This window comes from Phocoena phocoena, chromosome 18, assembly GCF_963924675.1.
Source record: "Phocoena phocoena chromosome 18, mPhoPho1.1, whole genome shotgun sequence".
NCBI lineage: Eukaryota > Metazoa > Chordata > Mammalia > Artiodactyla > Phocoenidae > Phocoena > Phocoena phocoena.
In genome coordinates, this window is record NC_089236.1 from 65,378,880 (window position 1) to 65,393,003 (window position 14,124).

Consider the following 14,124-nt stretch of genomic DNA (forward strand, 5'->3'; position numbering starts at 1 on the left):
GGCAGGGGGAAGGCATCTGCTCAAGTCTCCTTGGTGAGCCTTTGGAAAGAAACCTGGGACCTCTGGCTCATCTGACAAATTTCGAAGGTGACATGCAAGCATATTGCTAAATGCCTGTTTATCTCTTAATTATTCCGGATACTATATTCATTTTAGGTCAGACCTAGGATATAATGAAGCTGTTACAATTGTTATATACAATATAATGCTAGATGAGCATTTCATAATTTATTGGGGCCTTTTGTATAATCAATGTGTATGTTTATTAATGCCCATTTTATTAGTCTTAGGTCATATTTCTACTTGTTCACATGTATAGTGGTTTATAGTTGTTTAGTTTCATGTTATATTATTTGTCACATCTCAGACTTATCTGATGTTGGTCAGAAATATAACTCCTGCTGGATTTACCTCCAATTCCAGGAATATATGAATCCTGCACAGTCATCCTTAATAGGTGATATCGGAAAGGAATACTTTGTTTAAGCGTAGCTCACTTATCTAACTGGAACTCTTGGAGGGTTGTTTGCAGTCCCTAGCTTTTGGAGTATAATGTTTGGGAGAGGGTCAGCATGCAGCCTGGGGAATGAAGCAGGGCAGTTTGCTGAGGGGCAAGGCTCTTCATAACAGACATCCAGGTCTCATATGAGTTCCATAAATTGAAAACTTCATATAATGGGTTGTCTTAAAGCAGGCTGTGCAAATATTTGACCATTCACTACCTAACTATATTCTACAGTACATTTGGGGCAACCCCTGCCCCTACATACTTCACTCACTCTCTAGTCCAGAGTATAAAGAATGACCAGAGTTGCCATTTCTGGAGTGCTGTCTATGTGCCAGGCATTCTGGATGAGCACACTTTATACATAATCCCACCAAACCTGTCAATAACTCTTCCGGGTAGGAGGCATAGTTGAATGTGAATTTTTTTAGAAGTTACATAGTAGCGCAGTTTGAAAAGCCAGCATAATTCTGAGATGTATTAAAATGGAACATGAGCCATAATAAACGAGTAGTTCGTTTATACATTGTGTTACTGAGATCTGTGTTAGAGCATTTTGTTCCGTTTTGATTAACTCAGTTTAAGAGGAAAGGGTTAACGAAGAACAAAAACATGATTAAGGAAGAGGAGATTTCTTTCAAAAACGAAAATAAAAGGATATGAATTAGATTTGCCAAGATAGAAAAGCTGAGGGTAACTTGATTACTATCTTCACATCATTGTTCTTCCCGAATATATAATTTCCAGGGAGATGCCAGAAGAAGAAATGGGTTTAGATGAAGGTGGGAGAGATATCTGTTAGATAAAAGGAATTGTGATAAGATACTTGATCTAGTTTTGTGATAGAAAATTGTCTGACCAAGATTGGTTAACCTAGAGAACTGCTGTTGAATAGATTTGTCAGCGTTTAAGAGGACTACTAGCCAAGTCTTGGGATGTAGGGGAGGAAAAAAACTTTTCCTCACTACCCTCCTAGGTTCTGGGCTGGGGACCTGTATATAAGATTGAAAAAAGATTTACAAGAGAAAAACAAACTGATTATTAACATGTGTATTGTGCATACATGTGGAAGTACCCAGTGATGAGTAACTCAAAAGAGTGGCTAGAACTTGGGCGTATATGGCAAAGAACAATGAATTTGTAGAGAAGTAAAAGATGAAGGAAGAAGGCTAAGTTTCCAGGGTGGCAAACTGCAGGAAGGTAAATATACGGGGAAACTAACGGTAAGTAAAACAAGTTAGTAAAGTTTGTTACATAGGTTCTTTGGGTGCCAGTTGTGGGCTGATCAGGGTGTACAGTTGTCTCTGGGGATTAACTTCTGGCCTTCCTGGTAGAGGGGGAAGGAGGGACATCTTTACAAATTTATATCCTGCTTTTAGGCAAATAGGGAGGAGGGCAGAGAACTTTTCTTGTATCTGCTTCTTCTCAATTGCCTTTAGCTCAAAATAATCCTTTTACCAAAGTGGCATACTTGAGGTGGCATATTCTGCTATCCTTCAGGCATTTCAAAAAACATCTACTAAAAAAGAAATCTCCTGAGATGTGGTTTCTTTGTTGTTATTGTTGCTGCTGAGTTCAGGAAGGAAGAGGGTGGAGTGGAATGAGGTGTGGACATTGCTGGCAGAGACGATAAAAAGTGTGGTGGCCTCAATGGGATGGCTCGTATCTCTTAACCCTAAGTATGTCTAGAAGAAATACCTGTCCCTGCCTCAAAATTTTAAAAAGTACTTTGCATCCTGTGGTAGACAGCTGCCCAGAGAATTACCGTCTGTTTAGAGTCTTCATAATAAATGAAACCATGAGCCTTTCCTGAAAGTTATTGACTCGCATCAAAGATAATTTTATCCATGACAATCTCAGTATTGATGTCTGAAGGTATGTGGTGGCCTCTGTAGATAAAATACTCTGACAAAATCACTGTTTTCCCACTATGAACAGACTATGAACTTGGTAACACTGCTCATCTTGTATATAGATGCGGGTGTGTTTTGATGTTTTTTGGGTTTATTTCAGAGTTTCTTGTTTGTTTCTGTTTTCTCTTTAAGCTTGTCTTTTAAAAACTTGGATTTCCTTATTTAACTTCTTAGCAAGTAAACTAATTTTCTTTTCCTCTAAATGCTTTTCTCAGAGCAATGTTAGAACAGAAAATAAAAACAACTCAATAGAGTTTCAGGCAAATCGAAACATGGGGAGGTGAATGCAAGAAGCACGAAAGTGTAAGAGGTGAGCGTTCAGAAAAGAAAATTGCCATCCCATTCTTGATGGCTTTGAATAAAGGGAACAGGACAATGTAAAGCTGGAGCGCCCAAGAATTCGTGGTCATTGTGAAGACCTGTCTTATTGTGTCAAGTGCTTACATAGTAAGGCACACACTTAAATGACCTTGAGGTGCCCTGTTAAAGAGGGGTGGGGGGCCTGTATCCTGCCAGTCTCTTTCAAGTAAGTTTCATGACTGCCTGGAGGGAAATTTGATAGGTAAGCAGTAGTCCCCGATGTTAATTATCTAGGAGATGAATCTTCATATAGTTATATACATTTACTTGTGTGAAGGCAAATGATGAGGTTGGTGATTTTCTAAAGTCTAGAGATCTGCCTCTAGCATACCTTCCGGTGTGCAGACAGGGCAGAGCCCCATTCTCTTCACATTCGTGTGGTTCTTCAAAACCCATCCTCCCATAGTCTTTCTTATCTTCATAAAGTCTATATATCGTTAACTCCACTTTTCTAGTGGTCTCCTAACTGGGGAGCCCAGTCCCAAGAAAAATGTCTTTCAGACACGAGGACAACGTGAACAAAAGTTTGTTCTCTTTCTGCTTCCCTTCCCTTCCGGAGCACAGCATCTATTCTACAACTTCTTCCTTTTTGCTTTCCCATCCTATCTTCTTTTTCAATCTCTCTCCCAACTCAGAGAGTCTATTCTCATATTTAAAAGTTGGGAATTTGAGAAAATGTTTTTAAAAATTTAGTTTTTTTAAAGAATTGATTGTTGAAGTCAGTGGTGAGGAATTGAAACAAAAAAGGAGGTACACAATGAAAAGTACATCTCGGGTTTAGCTCTGTGCCTAGTCCCCTCTGCAGAGACCACTATTAGTAGCTTCTAGTGTATCCTTCAGTAAATAATTTTTGTATATACAAGCACGTATGTCTGTATCTCATTTTACACAAACAGTATCATTATGCACACAATTGTAAAGCTGTTTTCTAAAGATGCACATTACTTCTCCTTTTCACATAACACCACACTTTCCTTTCTTCTTTTTCTTTTTTCCTCAAACGACTGTAAAGCTGAGCTGAACTTTTAAACCATATTTAATATCCTATAAAGTATTCCAGATAATCTCACCCAATAGCAGTGATGTTTACATTCCCTAATTGAGTCGAACTCTAAGGGATTTTAATATTAAATCCATAAACTGTATCTGGATTTGAATGGTCTGATCTCTTATGCTAGGAACAAACATTAACAGAAAAATTTGGTTTTGTTCCTTTTACAAAATGAAGGCCTGATTTGTTGAGTAGTTTCAGCTGTTGAGTAGGCAAGACCGAAGTACCGGTACGCACAGCATAGAAACATCTCCCTTGTAAGCATTTTCTTAGGTCAAGTTGGTAAATTGCTCGGAGAAAAATATAATCAGGTGCCTGTTTATTCCACATCTTATTTTGTTAGTGTCTCCTCAGTTCATGGCCATCTTTCGAGTTCTCTCTCAAGCTTTGCTCCCTCTTGAAACCTTTCCCCGCAGATTGAGTTACTGTTGATCTCCCCATTTTGACCGCCCAGTGCACTCTGCACTCACTGGGCATGGGATTCTGTCCCATCTTTCATTACCTGTTTTGAACGTGTGCTCATTTCCTTATGGCACAATGCCACCTCCTCAGAAAAGGTGGTTTGGACGGCAGGAAGAGATACTTCAGAGTCTCCATGTTCCAGCGGGAACATGTGAGTATTACCGAGGAGTGGGCTCTGAAAGAAGTCATGCGACCGGGAATGGCTGGAGGGATGTGAATTGATTCCCGGACAGGGTGTAGGAGTGCTGGGCTCGCCGAACAAAAGGAAAAGGGCAAAGACAGAGAAGACCAGGCAGGCTGGAGTAGGGGATGTCAAATCCTCCCCCCAGTGGCAGTGGGAGTGACGGTGGAGGGCGGACGGGCAGCTGGGACAGTTGATCTCGCCCCTGAAGGCGGGGAATCCTAAGAAGACGGCTTTTATCCCAGACCTCGAGAGAAACGTCAGGAGGGCCTGAATGCAGCTTTATCCTTTCAAATCTGACTTCTCCATCGTGTTCGTGGTAGCAGTGGAGCGCCCGTCACCCTCAACCAACGCGGCTGAAGGATCTGAATTGAGAGTCACTGCAACAGTTTCTGGTGTATAGCCTTGAACTCTCACATTGTAAAAGCAGACGGATGGTGCACCAAAGCCATGTGCTTTTTCCTCTGCTGTGGGGAGGAACGTGGTCCAGCAGGAGGCGGAGAAGAAGGCTGAAACCGCGGCGCGGGCCGCTGCTCTGTGTACGCACGTGGCGTGGCGGTGGCCAAGAGCACAGCCCCTGCATGCAGGCTGCCTGGGCCTGAGCTCCGACTCCATCTGTTGGCTGTGTAATGTTCATAGGTTCTAGAACCCTGAGGTTTCAGCTTCCCCGTCTGTACAATAGAGGGGGGTAAAAAATTACTTCTATTATAGGGCTCTTGTGAGAATTAAATGAGGTGATCCACGTACAGTGCTCAGCCTGTGGCACAAGGCATAGACTTCGTGCTCAGTTAGCGCCCCCTGCGGGCCGCTCTCTTCCTTCAGGAATGGGTTCAAGCATCAGCTTTTCCTGGCTCCCTAGGAAATCTTCCGTGTTCTTTCCACTTGGTACTTCCCGCACCTTATCTGTTTATCCATCTATATTTCCCGACTGGCTGCTGTCACCTCCTTAAGGTCTCCATCCATTCTATGTATACATAGAGCTGATCCACTCCACTGTACAGCAGAAACTAACACAACATTGTAAAGCAACTATACCCCAATTAAAAAAAGAAAACTACCCATGTGCAAAGCAGAGAGCGCACAGTAGGTGCTCAATGCATGTTTATCCAATGAATGATAATACACCTCCCTTTTCATCCTCTCAGTGGTGACTCATCACCACTGTCATAGCCTCTGACTATACTTGTTTTTATTATGTTCGCTAACAAGAGAATGAACTATTTTGAGGGTCTGGACTGAGATTCCTGTTCCTTTTCTATGCCTTATATCATCCAGCCCTGTGCCAGAAACGTTTTGGGTTCTCAAGAAATGCTTCTTGACATCTATTGATTTGTCAATAAGCAACTCTTTCAGAAGGGCTAAAAAGAGTTTGTAGTTAATTTAAAATTCTGGATGATTTTTAGTGTTTTCTTTTCTGTTCATGTATTAAAATTTTTTTTCGTCTGGCATTATTTAAAAAAGGATGAAAAAAAGGGCTCTAAACCTCCTTCAACATAGGAGAGCAGGAAGCTGGACCTCTGAGTGAGTGCTCCAGAAAGAGAACGGGGTTGTCTTAGCCTAACGGAGACAAGTTGAAGCATTTTGGGACCAGGATCCGCCAGGGCACTAACCCGCATTAATGCAGGTCATAAACCCATGAGCTGGGATCACAGTCACGCATTACATGGTTGACATTCAATAAATGTCTTAACAACAACAATAACATTCTCTTCATCTTTCAAGTCCCTTAAGATGTTCTGACTGCTATTCTTAAGTGGAAGATTTACATAACTTTCTAGATAAACAGGTTTTAGAAAACCTTCCAGATGTAACAGATTAAGAGCTAAATAAAGGTTTTGTGTTCTGAGAGATATAAAGAAAACAAACAGTCCAAACAAATAGAAACATGTCTTAATAATGGAAACGTTTTACTTAATCCACCAATTATGAGCTCATTCATTCTTGTGAGTTATGAGGCTGTGCAAGTGTTGGCCTTCAGTAGGTGTGCTTGGGAGGTCCCCTTTTTTTTTTTTTTTTTTGTGGTACGCGGGCCTCTTACGGTTGTGGCCTCTCCCGTTGCGGAGCACAGGCTCCGGACGCGCAGGCTCAGCGGCCATGGCTCACGGGTCCAGCCGCTCCGCGGCATGTGGGATCTTCCCGGACCGAGGCACGAACCCGTGTCCCCTGCATCGGCGGGCGGACTCTCAACCACTGCGCCACCAGGGAAGACCTACACTATACATGCTTTTTTATGGGCATGTTTATGCCTTTTGAAGTTCTCTGCGTATAGAAATAATTTCTATCTTGATGGATAGAAAGTGGTTTCTCCAAAACATATATATTAAAGTTATAACTTAGGGGAGAAGTGTAAAAAAGGTAATAGATTGTAAATATCATCCGAATACTGAATTGATCCAAAAGAAGTTAATTTATTTAAAGCCATTAAACCACAAGTCGATAAAGACCTTATTGGTTTTTGTTTTTGCTGAATCGCAGACATCAATATTAAGCCTCCGGGTATACTTACAAGGCCAGAAACAATTAAGTAAATTATACTCAAGAACAACCTACAGAGCTTTTCCTATGTGCTAATCCAATCCTCCCACATCCATCAAGCAAACGCCTAACTAACCCTGTGGATTTTCAACAATGCCCTAAAGGCCAGGAAACTTGGACTCTAGAGCTTGAGTTTCAGAGGTTTGGGCATTCTTTAAATACCTGTCGGCTTAATTGCTTGTCTCTCGTTTTTTTTGTTTTGTTTTTTTCGTTTGTTTGTTTTGCGGTATGCCGACCTCTCAATGTTGTGGCCTCTCCCGTTGCGGAGCACAGGCTCTGGATGCGCAGGCTCAGCGGCCATGGCTCACGGGCCCAGCCGCTCTGCGGCATGTGGGATTTTCCCGGACTGGGGCACGAACCCGTGTCCCCTGCATTGGCAGGAGGACTCTCAACCACTGCGCCACCAGGGAAGCCCTGTCTCTCGTTTTGGATGAACTGGGCCAGCCTCCCAACTGCATCCCTGCTCCATCTTCCCCCCCCCAACCCCTATCCAGTGATTAAGGGGTAAGGCCTGGTTATTCACCCAAAGAAATAAGGCAGAATAAACTTAAGTCAGGACTTTCCTAAATCCGTTAATTAAAAAAAAAAAAGCCAGAACCAAGAAGTACATCAGTCTCTCCCTCTGCCCCACTGAAGATGCACAAGGTGGTGTTAAGTGACCAGAAAAGGAGGCCACAGAAAAGGAGGCCACAGAGGCACCTGTGCTATTTGGTCCTGTGGCCCTCCAACCTCCCAGGTGCCTCGCACTCTTGACTCTCCCCTGCTTCCATCCACTTCTCTAGTCCTGTTTGTTGTATCCTTACACCCTCAACTCCGTGTCCCAGCATTGGCCACTTCCTGACGCACCTTACTCGGGACGCTTGGCGACAAGTCAGCTCTTCTCTACCCTTCTCCCCTGTCTTCCTTGCACACACAGGCCTGAGTTTCTCTGGAGAACGTTTGTGGGCAGGAGGGATGCAGTGAGAGGGAGAGCTGAGTTTTGCTGCTTCCTGTGCTCAGGATCCCCCAGTGGGAGGCCTCCTGGGACATGTCTCCTCTGTCCTGCAAGTGGAGCTGTCAGGGCACGTCTCCAGGGCTCTCCTAGGTTACAGGGACAGTAAGCAGGGCCCTGACCCCAGATTCTCCCACTCAACTATCCAGCCCCTTTCCATAATTAGCAATTGGAAAATTGACTACACCCAGTTTTCCCCGACGACACAAGGTTGCATAGGATTCAGAAGGCGCTGAAGCTCCATGTGTTCTCACATAGATGGTCTGGTGTCCAGAGCTTCCCTGAGAGATGGGAAGGAACCCACCGCACCACACACAGAATCGTTCTGTTCAGACTGTTAATCTATTGCCCTTTAATAACGATTGGATGATTGGAAAAAGAAGAATGCTTTGACTTGGGAGTGACTGAGTCTCCCCTGCTTGCCCCGTAAGGAATGTGAGAAGTAAAGTCAAAGTGTTTTTTTCTTGTCTCCACAAGAAATAAACACTGCCATGCAATCACATCGGTGCTTATGTAATAGTTACAAAATGACCTCATTTTGATCACCTGGGACCAGCAGCCTCTATCCTATGTGTGAGTCGATAAAAGCCCAGAGAGGCTAATGATTCCCAGTGTCACACAGTCATTTGGTGACAGAGGTGGGACCAGACCCCTGTTCAGAGCCCCCAGGCCAGGGCTGTCACAATGCACCATGCTTGTCCCTATATTCGACCAGCTTTATTGAAATACGGCAGTTCTTTTAAATCTATGGTCCACATGCACTTTGGGGATGTTGGGTTTTGAGGCAAATGGTCTTCTTGACCTTAATGCGAAATCTTGCTACTTACACTAACCTGGCCCATTCCCCCAGCACAGGAAGAAATCTTATGCCAATGTTACTCTGAGAATCTTGAGGCCTAATTGCTTTCAATTCACTGTCTCCTGATAAAACTCTGGGTTCAGAAAAGGGCCTGCTAGGAATCATTTATACGTCAGTGTAAATAGAAGTCCTGCAGCCAGTTTTTATGGGCCTCCTAGTCCTATAATACAACATGCATGGAATCACCTACGAAGGCTTCTTGCCACAAACTGTTTGCCCTGAAACTACTCAGGCTTCTAGGTAGACCTAACTTCCAGTTTATAAGAAATTCAGAAAATGGTGAAATAAGTTAGATGACACCATGAAAAAATAACTAGACAAATCTAGAGTATGAGACGTTCTCTAAGACATCTGACCTGCTATCTTTAACATACCAATGTTATGAAAAACAAAATCAAAAAGATGGGGATAGAGCCCTATATTTAAGAGACTAAAAAGACATAACCAAAAGTAATGTGTGGACCTTTATTGGAGCCTGGTACAGGGAAAACAAAACAAAACAAAACAAAGAAAAAACAACCTATAAAGAGAATTTTGGGGATGTAGAGGGGAAAAAAATCTGTTTTCCCTTTACCCATTATTTTAGGTTCCCTGGATGGAAAATTATTCTAACAAAAGACAGATTAACAAGAGAAAAGCAAACAGTTTATTAACCTGTGCATTGCATATACTCATGGAAGTACCCAGTGATGAGTAACTCAAAAAGGTGGTTGGAACTGGGGCTTATATCTTACAAAAGAACAATAAATTTGTAGAGAAGTAACAAGACAAAAGAAAAACACCAAGTTTCTAGGGTAGCAAATTGTGGGAAGGTAAATATATAGATAGGGAAACTAATGGATAAGGGGAACTTATCTTAATAGATAAGACGGGTTAGTGGACTTCTCCGGTGGCGCAGTGGTTAAGAATCCGCCTGCCAGTGCAGGGGACACGGGTTTGAGCCCTGGTCTGGGAAGATCCCACATGCTGCGGAGCAACTAAGCCCGTGTGCCGCAACTACTGAGCGTGTGCTCTAGAGCCCGTGAGCCACAACTACTGAGTCCGCGTGCCGCAACTACTGAAGCCTGCGTGCCTAGGGCCCATGCTCCGCAACAAGAGACCCGTTGCACTGCAATGAAGAGTAGCCCCCGCTCACAGCAACTAGAGAAAGCCCACGTGCAGCAACGAAGACCCAACACAGCCAAAAATAAATTTAAAAAAACAAATTAAAAAAAAACTGGTTAGTAAAGTTTGTTATGTAGATTCCTCTGGTGCCATTTGTGGGCTGATCAGGGTGTACAGTTGTCTCTGGGGATTAACTTCTGTCCTTCCTGGTAGGGAGGGAAGGGGGGACATCTTTACAACTTTATGTCCTGCTTTTAAGCAAATAGAGAGAGGGCAGAGACTGGTCTGAATTCCATTTCTCCATTCCTCCATCCTAATCACTACTCAATTCTTTATTATCCAGATGCTCTCCCTCTCCCTCACCCCACACTCCACTAAAACGACCCTAGAAAATTTGCCTGCAGCGTGGCTGGAGCAAGTGGGTGCTTTTCAAGTCTTTGCCTTACTGAACTTCAATTGGACACCTGCTTGTTATTATATGTCTGTCCCACTGGCTTGTGTGGTGTTATTTCCTCCTGTTCTCTTCTACTCCTCTATTTTTATTTATTTTTTAAAAACGATTTCCTCTTAATCTTCTCCCTGGCTTCCTTGCCTGCAATTAAAACCTTGGTATTTCTCATGGCTTGCCTATGAATCATGCCGCCCACCATCAACTTTGTCATTTTGTATGTTCTCTTTCGGGTGATTTAAACCCCTCTTAGGGTTTTAATTGCCATTTAACTCCCAAATATGTATCTGTAGATCTCAAACCCTGCCCACCAATTTGAACATCAGATTCATGAGTTTGTTTGCTAAACACTTCCATTTGGATATCCCACAGATCCCTAAAGCTCACCATCTCCCAAATGTGATTTACCATTCTCCACTCTTTCCAATTCGATATTCAAAACCTTAAAATACCCCCCAAGAAAGTGCACCTCCCACGTATCATCAATCAACGAGTTTTTTTAATCTGAAGAGTTCCCACGTCTGTCGCCGATGCTACCTGTTTGCAGTGCTGTGCTTCCGGCCTTATCATCACCAGCCTGATTTACTGCAATAACTTCATAACTTGGATCCCTGCAGGAGTTCAATCTTGCCTTCCTTTAAATTTATCTTTCATACTGTTGCCAGAATGAGCTATCAAACACGTAAAATTCTGCAGTCAAAAAAAATGGCAAAAGATCTCATAATATGTAAAAATGTTCCTGATACACTGCTTAGTGAAAAAGAGCAGGCTCCCAGACAGTACGTCCATTAAGATCCCATTTTGGTTTTTTAAAATGTATATATATGTTCCAAGAAATGAAATGAAGAACATACATCTGAACACTAGCAGGGGTTATCCTCCAGTGGTAGACAACGGCTGGTGTGCGTTTTTTATTGATTTAATTTTCCAAGTGTTCTGTAGTGAGCACGTTATTGGTTTTGAAGATAGGAATTAGATAAATCTCACAAATCTAACGATGTCCATTTCTTCCTTAAGATCCCAAAATAACTCTTTGCTGGCAGAATGAGGTCCAAGCACTTTTTTCATGGCAGACAAGGTCATCCATGACTGGGCCACCACATTTCTCTCCGGCTTCATCTCCCCATATTATAGAGCAGGGTTCTCAAACATTAGGGCGCATCAGAATCACTGGGCCCTCTCCCCAAAGTTTCTGATTCTCTAAGTCTGGGATGGAGTCCAGGAACTTGCAGCTCTAGCAACTGATAAAAATGCTGTTGGTCTAGGTACACATTTTTAAAAATTATTATGCTAAAACATACATTAAAAAAATGTACCATGTTAACTATTTTTAAGTGTACAATTCTGTGGCATTAAAGTGCATTCAGTGTTGTGCAACCATCACCATTATCCACTTTCAGAACTTTTTCATCATCCCAAACAGAAAGCCTGTACCCATTAAACAGTAACTCCCCACTTTCCCCCTCTCCCCCAGGCCCCGGTAAACCTCTGTTATCCTTCCTGTGTCTATGAATTTGCCTACTCTAGGTCCTTCATACAAGTGGAATCATACTATTCCACTGTTTTTATAGACCACATCTTATTTATCCATTCATCTGTAGATGTACATACGGGTACTTTCCACCTGGCTGTTGTGAATAATGCTGCAGTGAACGTTGGTGTACAAGTATACCTGTTTGAGATACGGCTTTCGATTCTTTGGAATATATACCTAGGAGGAGAATTGCTGGATCATATGGTAATTCTATGTTTAAATTTTTGAGGCCCTATCAAACCGATTTCAAACGGGAGATCAGAAGCTCAGAAAAGAGATCCTGGCCTAGAGATAAGGAATTGAAATTGGAAAAAGGAAAAAAAAAAAGATGGTGATTAAAGCGATGAGAGTAGATGGCATTTCTCAGGAGGGTTTCTGAGGCTGGCGACGACAGGGATAACTCTTGCAGCGGAGGCGGGATGGAAGCAGATGGAGGCAAGTTGAGTGTAGAGCAGGGAGGAAGGGGCAGCTTTCAGAGGGCTCTTGGAGACCAAAAGCTTTCAACTTAGCTGATTTCTTTTCTAAGGTGGTTCTTTTTTTTTTTTTTAATTGTAAGACAATTTTTTTAGAGTTTTAGGTTTATCACAAAATTGAGAGGGAGGTACAGAGATTTCTCATGGCCTCCCTTGTCCCGACATATGCATAGTCTCCCTCGTTATCAGCATCATTCACCAGAATGGTGTTGTTTTTTTTTTTAACCAAGGATGAATCCAAATTGACATACCATAATCACCCCAAGGACACAGTTTTTCTTAGGCTTCACTCTTGGTGTTATATATACACTCTGTGGGTTTGGATAAATGTAAATTGACATATGGACATCATCATATTATCATACAGAGTATTTTCACTGCCTGAAGGATCACAAAAATATGTGCAAGAACAAATGACACAGAACAAGTGTTTTTATTTTGTCAGCTACCCTCAATGACCAAACTTCACCAAAGACTATTTGCTCTCAGTTGGTCCCATTTTCTGCCTGTAACTTCCTACAGTTGCCTCCCTGAGATCGTACCCCTACTCCCTTCGGCCCTCTCCCCTCTCCATTTTTCTCCAGAGCTACAGACTACCTCCAAGAAGCATTTCTTCCCTACACACCTAAGACCAGGGGAGCATCATTTCAGTCAATGTCACTCAACTCTAGTCCCTGGGCCTCACACTGAGCCCAGCTCTGGCTCAATCTATTTCGACACATAGCAGAATTCTGCAATTACAGTGTTTGGCCTCAGTTTGTGTTTCACTCCTGTTTGGCAAATCCCCTTACTAATTTTCAATCTGCTTACTACACTTTTCCCAGGCTCCACATGCCCCAGGCCCTTATGCCACTCCTATCGCCCTCCTTCAGCCACCTCTGAGTTAATAACCTTGCTTCCTACTCCACAGAGAAAACAAGGCACCAGTCACACACTGAGGCCAGGAAGCTGGGCATAGTCTTTGACCCTTTCCCTTTTCTGAATGTAATATCCAATCAGTTACCTTTTCAAATCATCTTAAAGTCTTTAGGGAAGAGAGGAACTAAAAATACATGATAATCAAGTATTTAAAAAACTTTTTTACAGCAAAACAAAAACATACATTATTTTTAAAAAAGCCACATAATACATTAATAAAGTATTGAGAATTTTATAAATAAAATCATTTTAAACAGTAAATACATGATAAAATTTCTCTGACACAAGATTACTTACATAGTTCAATGACCAATTTTGAAAATATAAAAACGACATCCTTCTTTTAAAAAATATTTAACTTAATTGTACAAAATTATCAAATAAAAAGTGCTAGATATGCTTCCATTTGTTCCGTTTTTAAAGCAATTGTAGCACATCAGACCTTAAAAAGATAAAATTAGGGCAAAAGGCTCATCCTATACTGCCTAAAAAACTTCAGAGACTGTCTAGGCAGTGGGAAAGGATGGGAAGCTGAGTTCAGTGCCAGCGAAGGCTGTCATCTGCCCAGAGCTATTACCTGTCCTTGTTCTCAGAACCAGGAGATTCCTCCTTCCTGGCCACACCTACAGAAGAGTCTTTCTATGCTTACTGGTTCCTACTTTTTAGGAGAAAAGGTTTCTGAGAGAATTTTGATATTTAAATCCTATGCTAATACTGAACCTCTTCTAAAGACTGAGGCATTTTACATTTGAATTTTATACAAAAAGTCATAATCTAATTCCAAATGAAA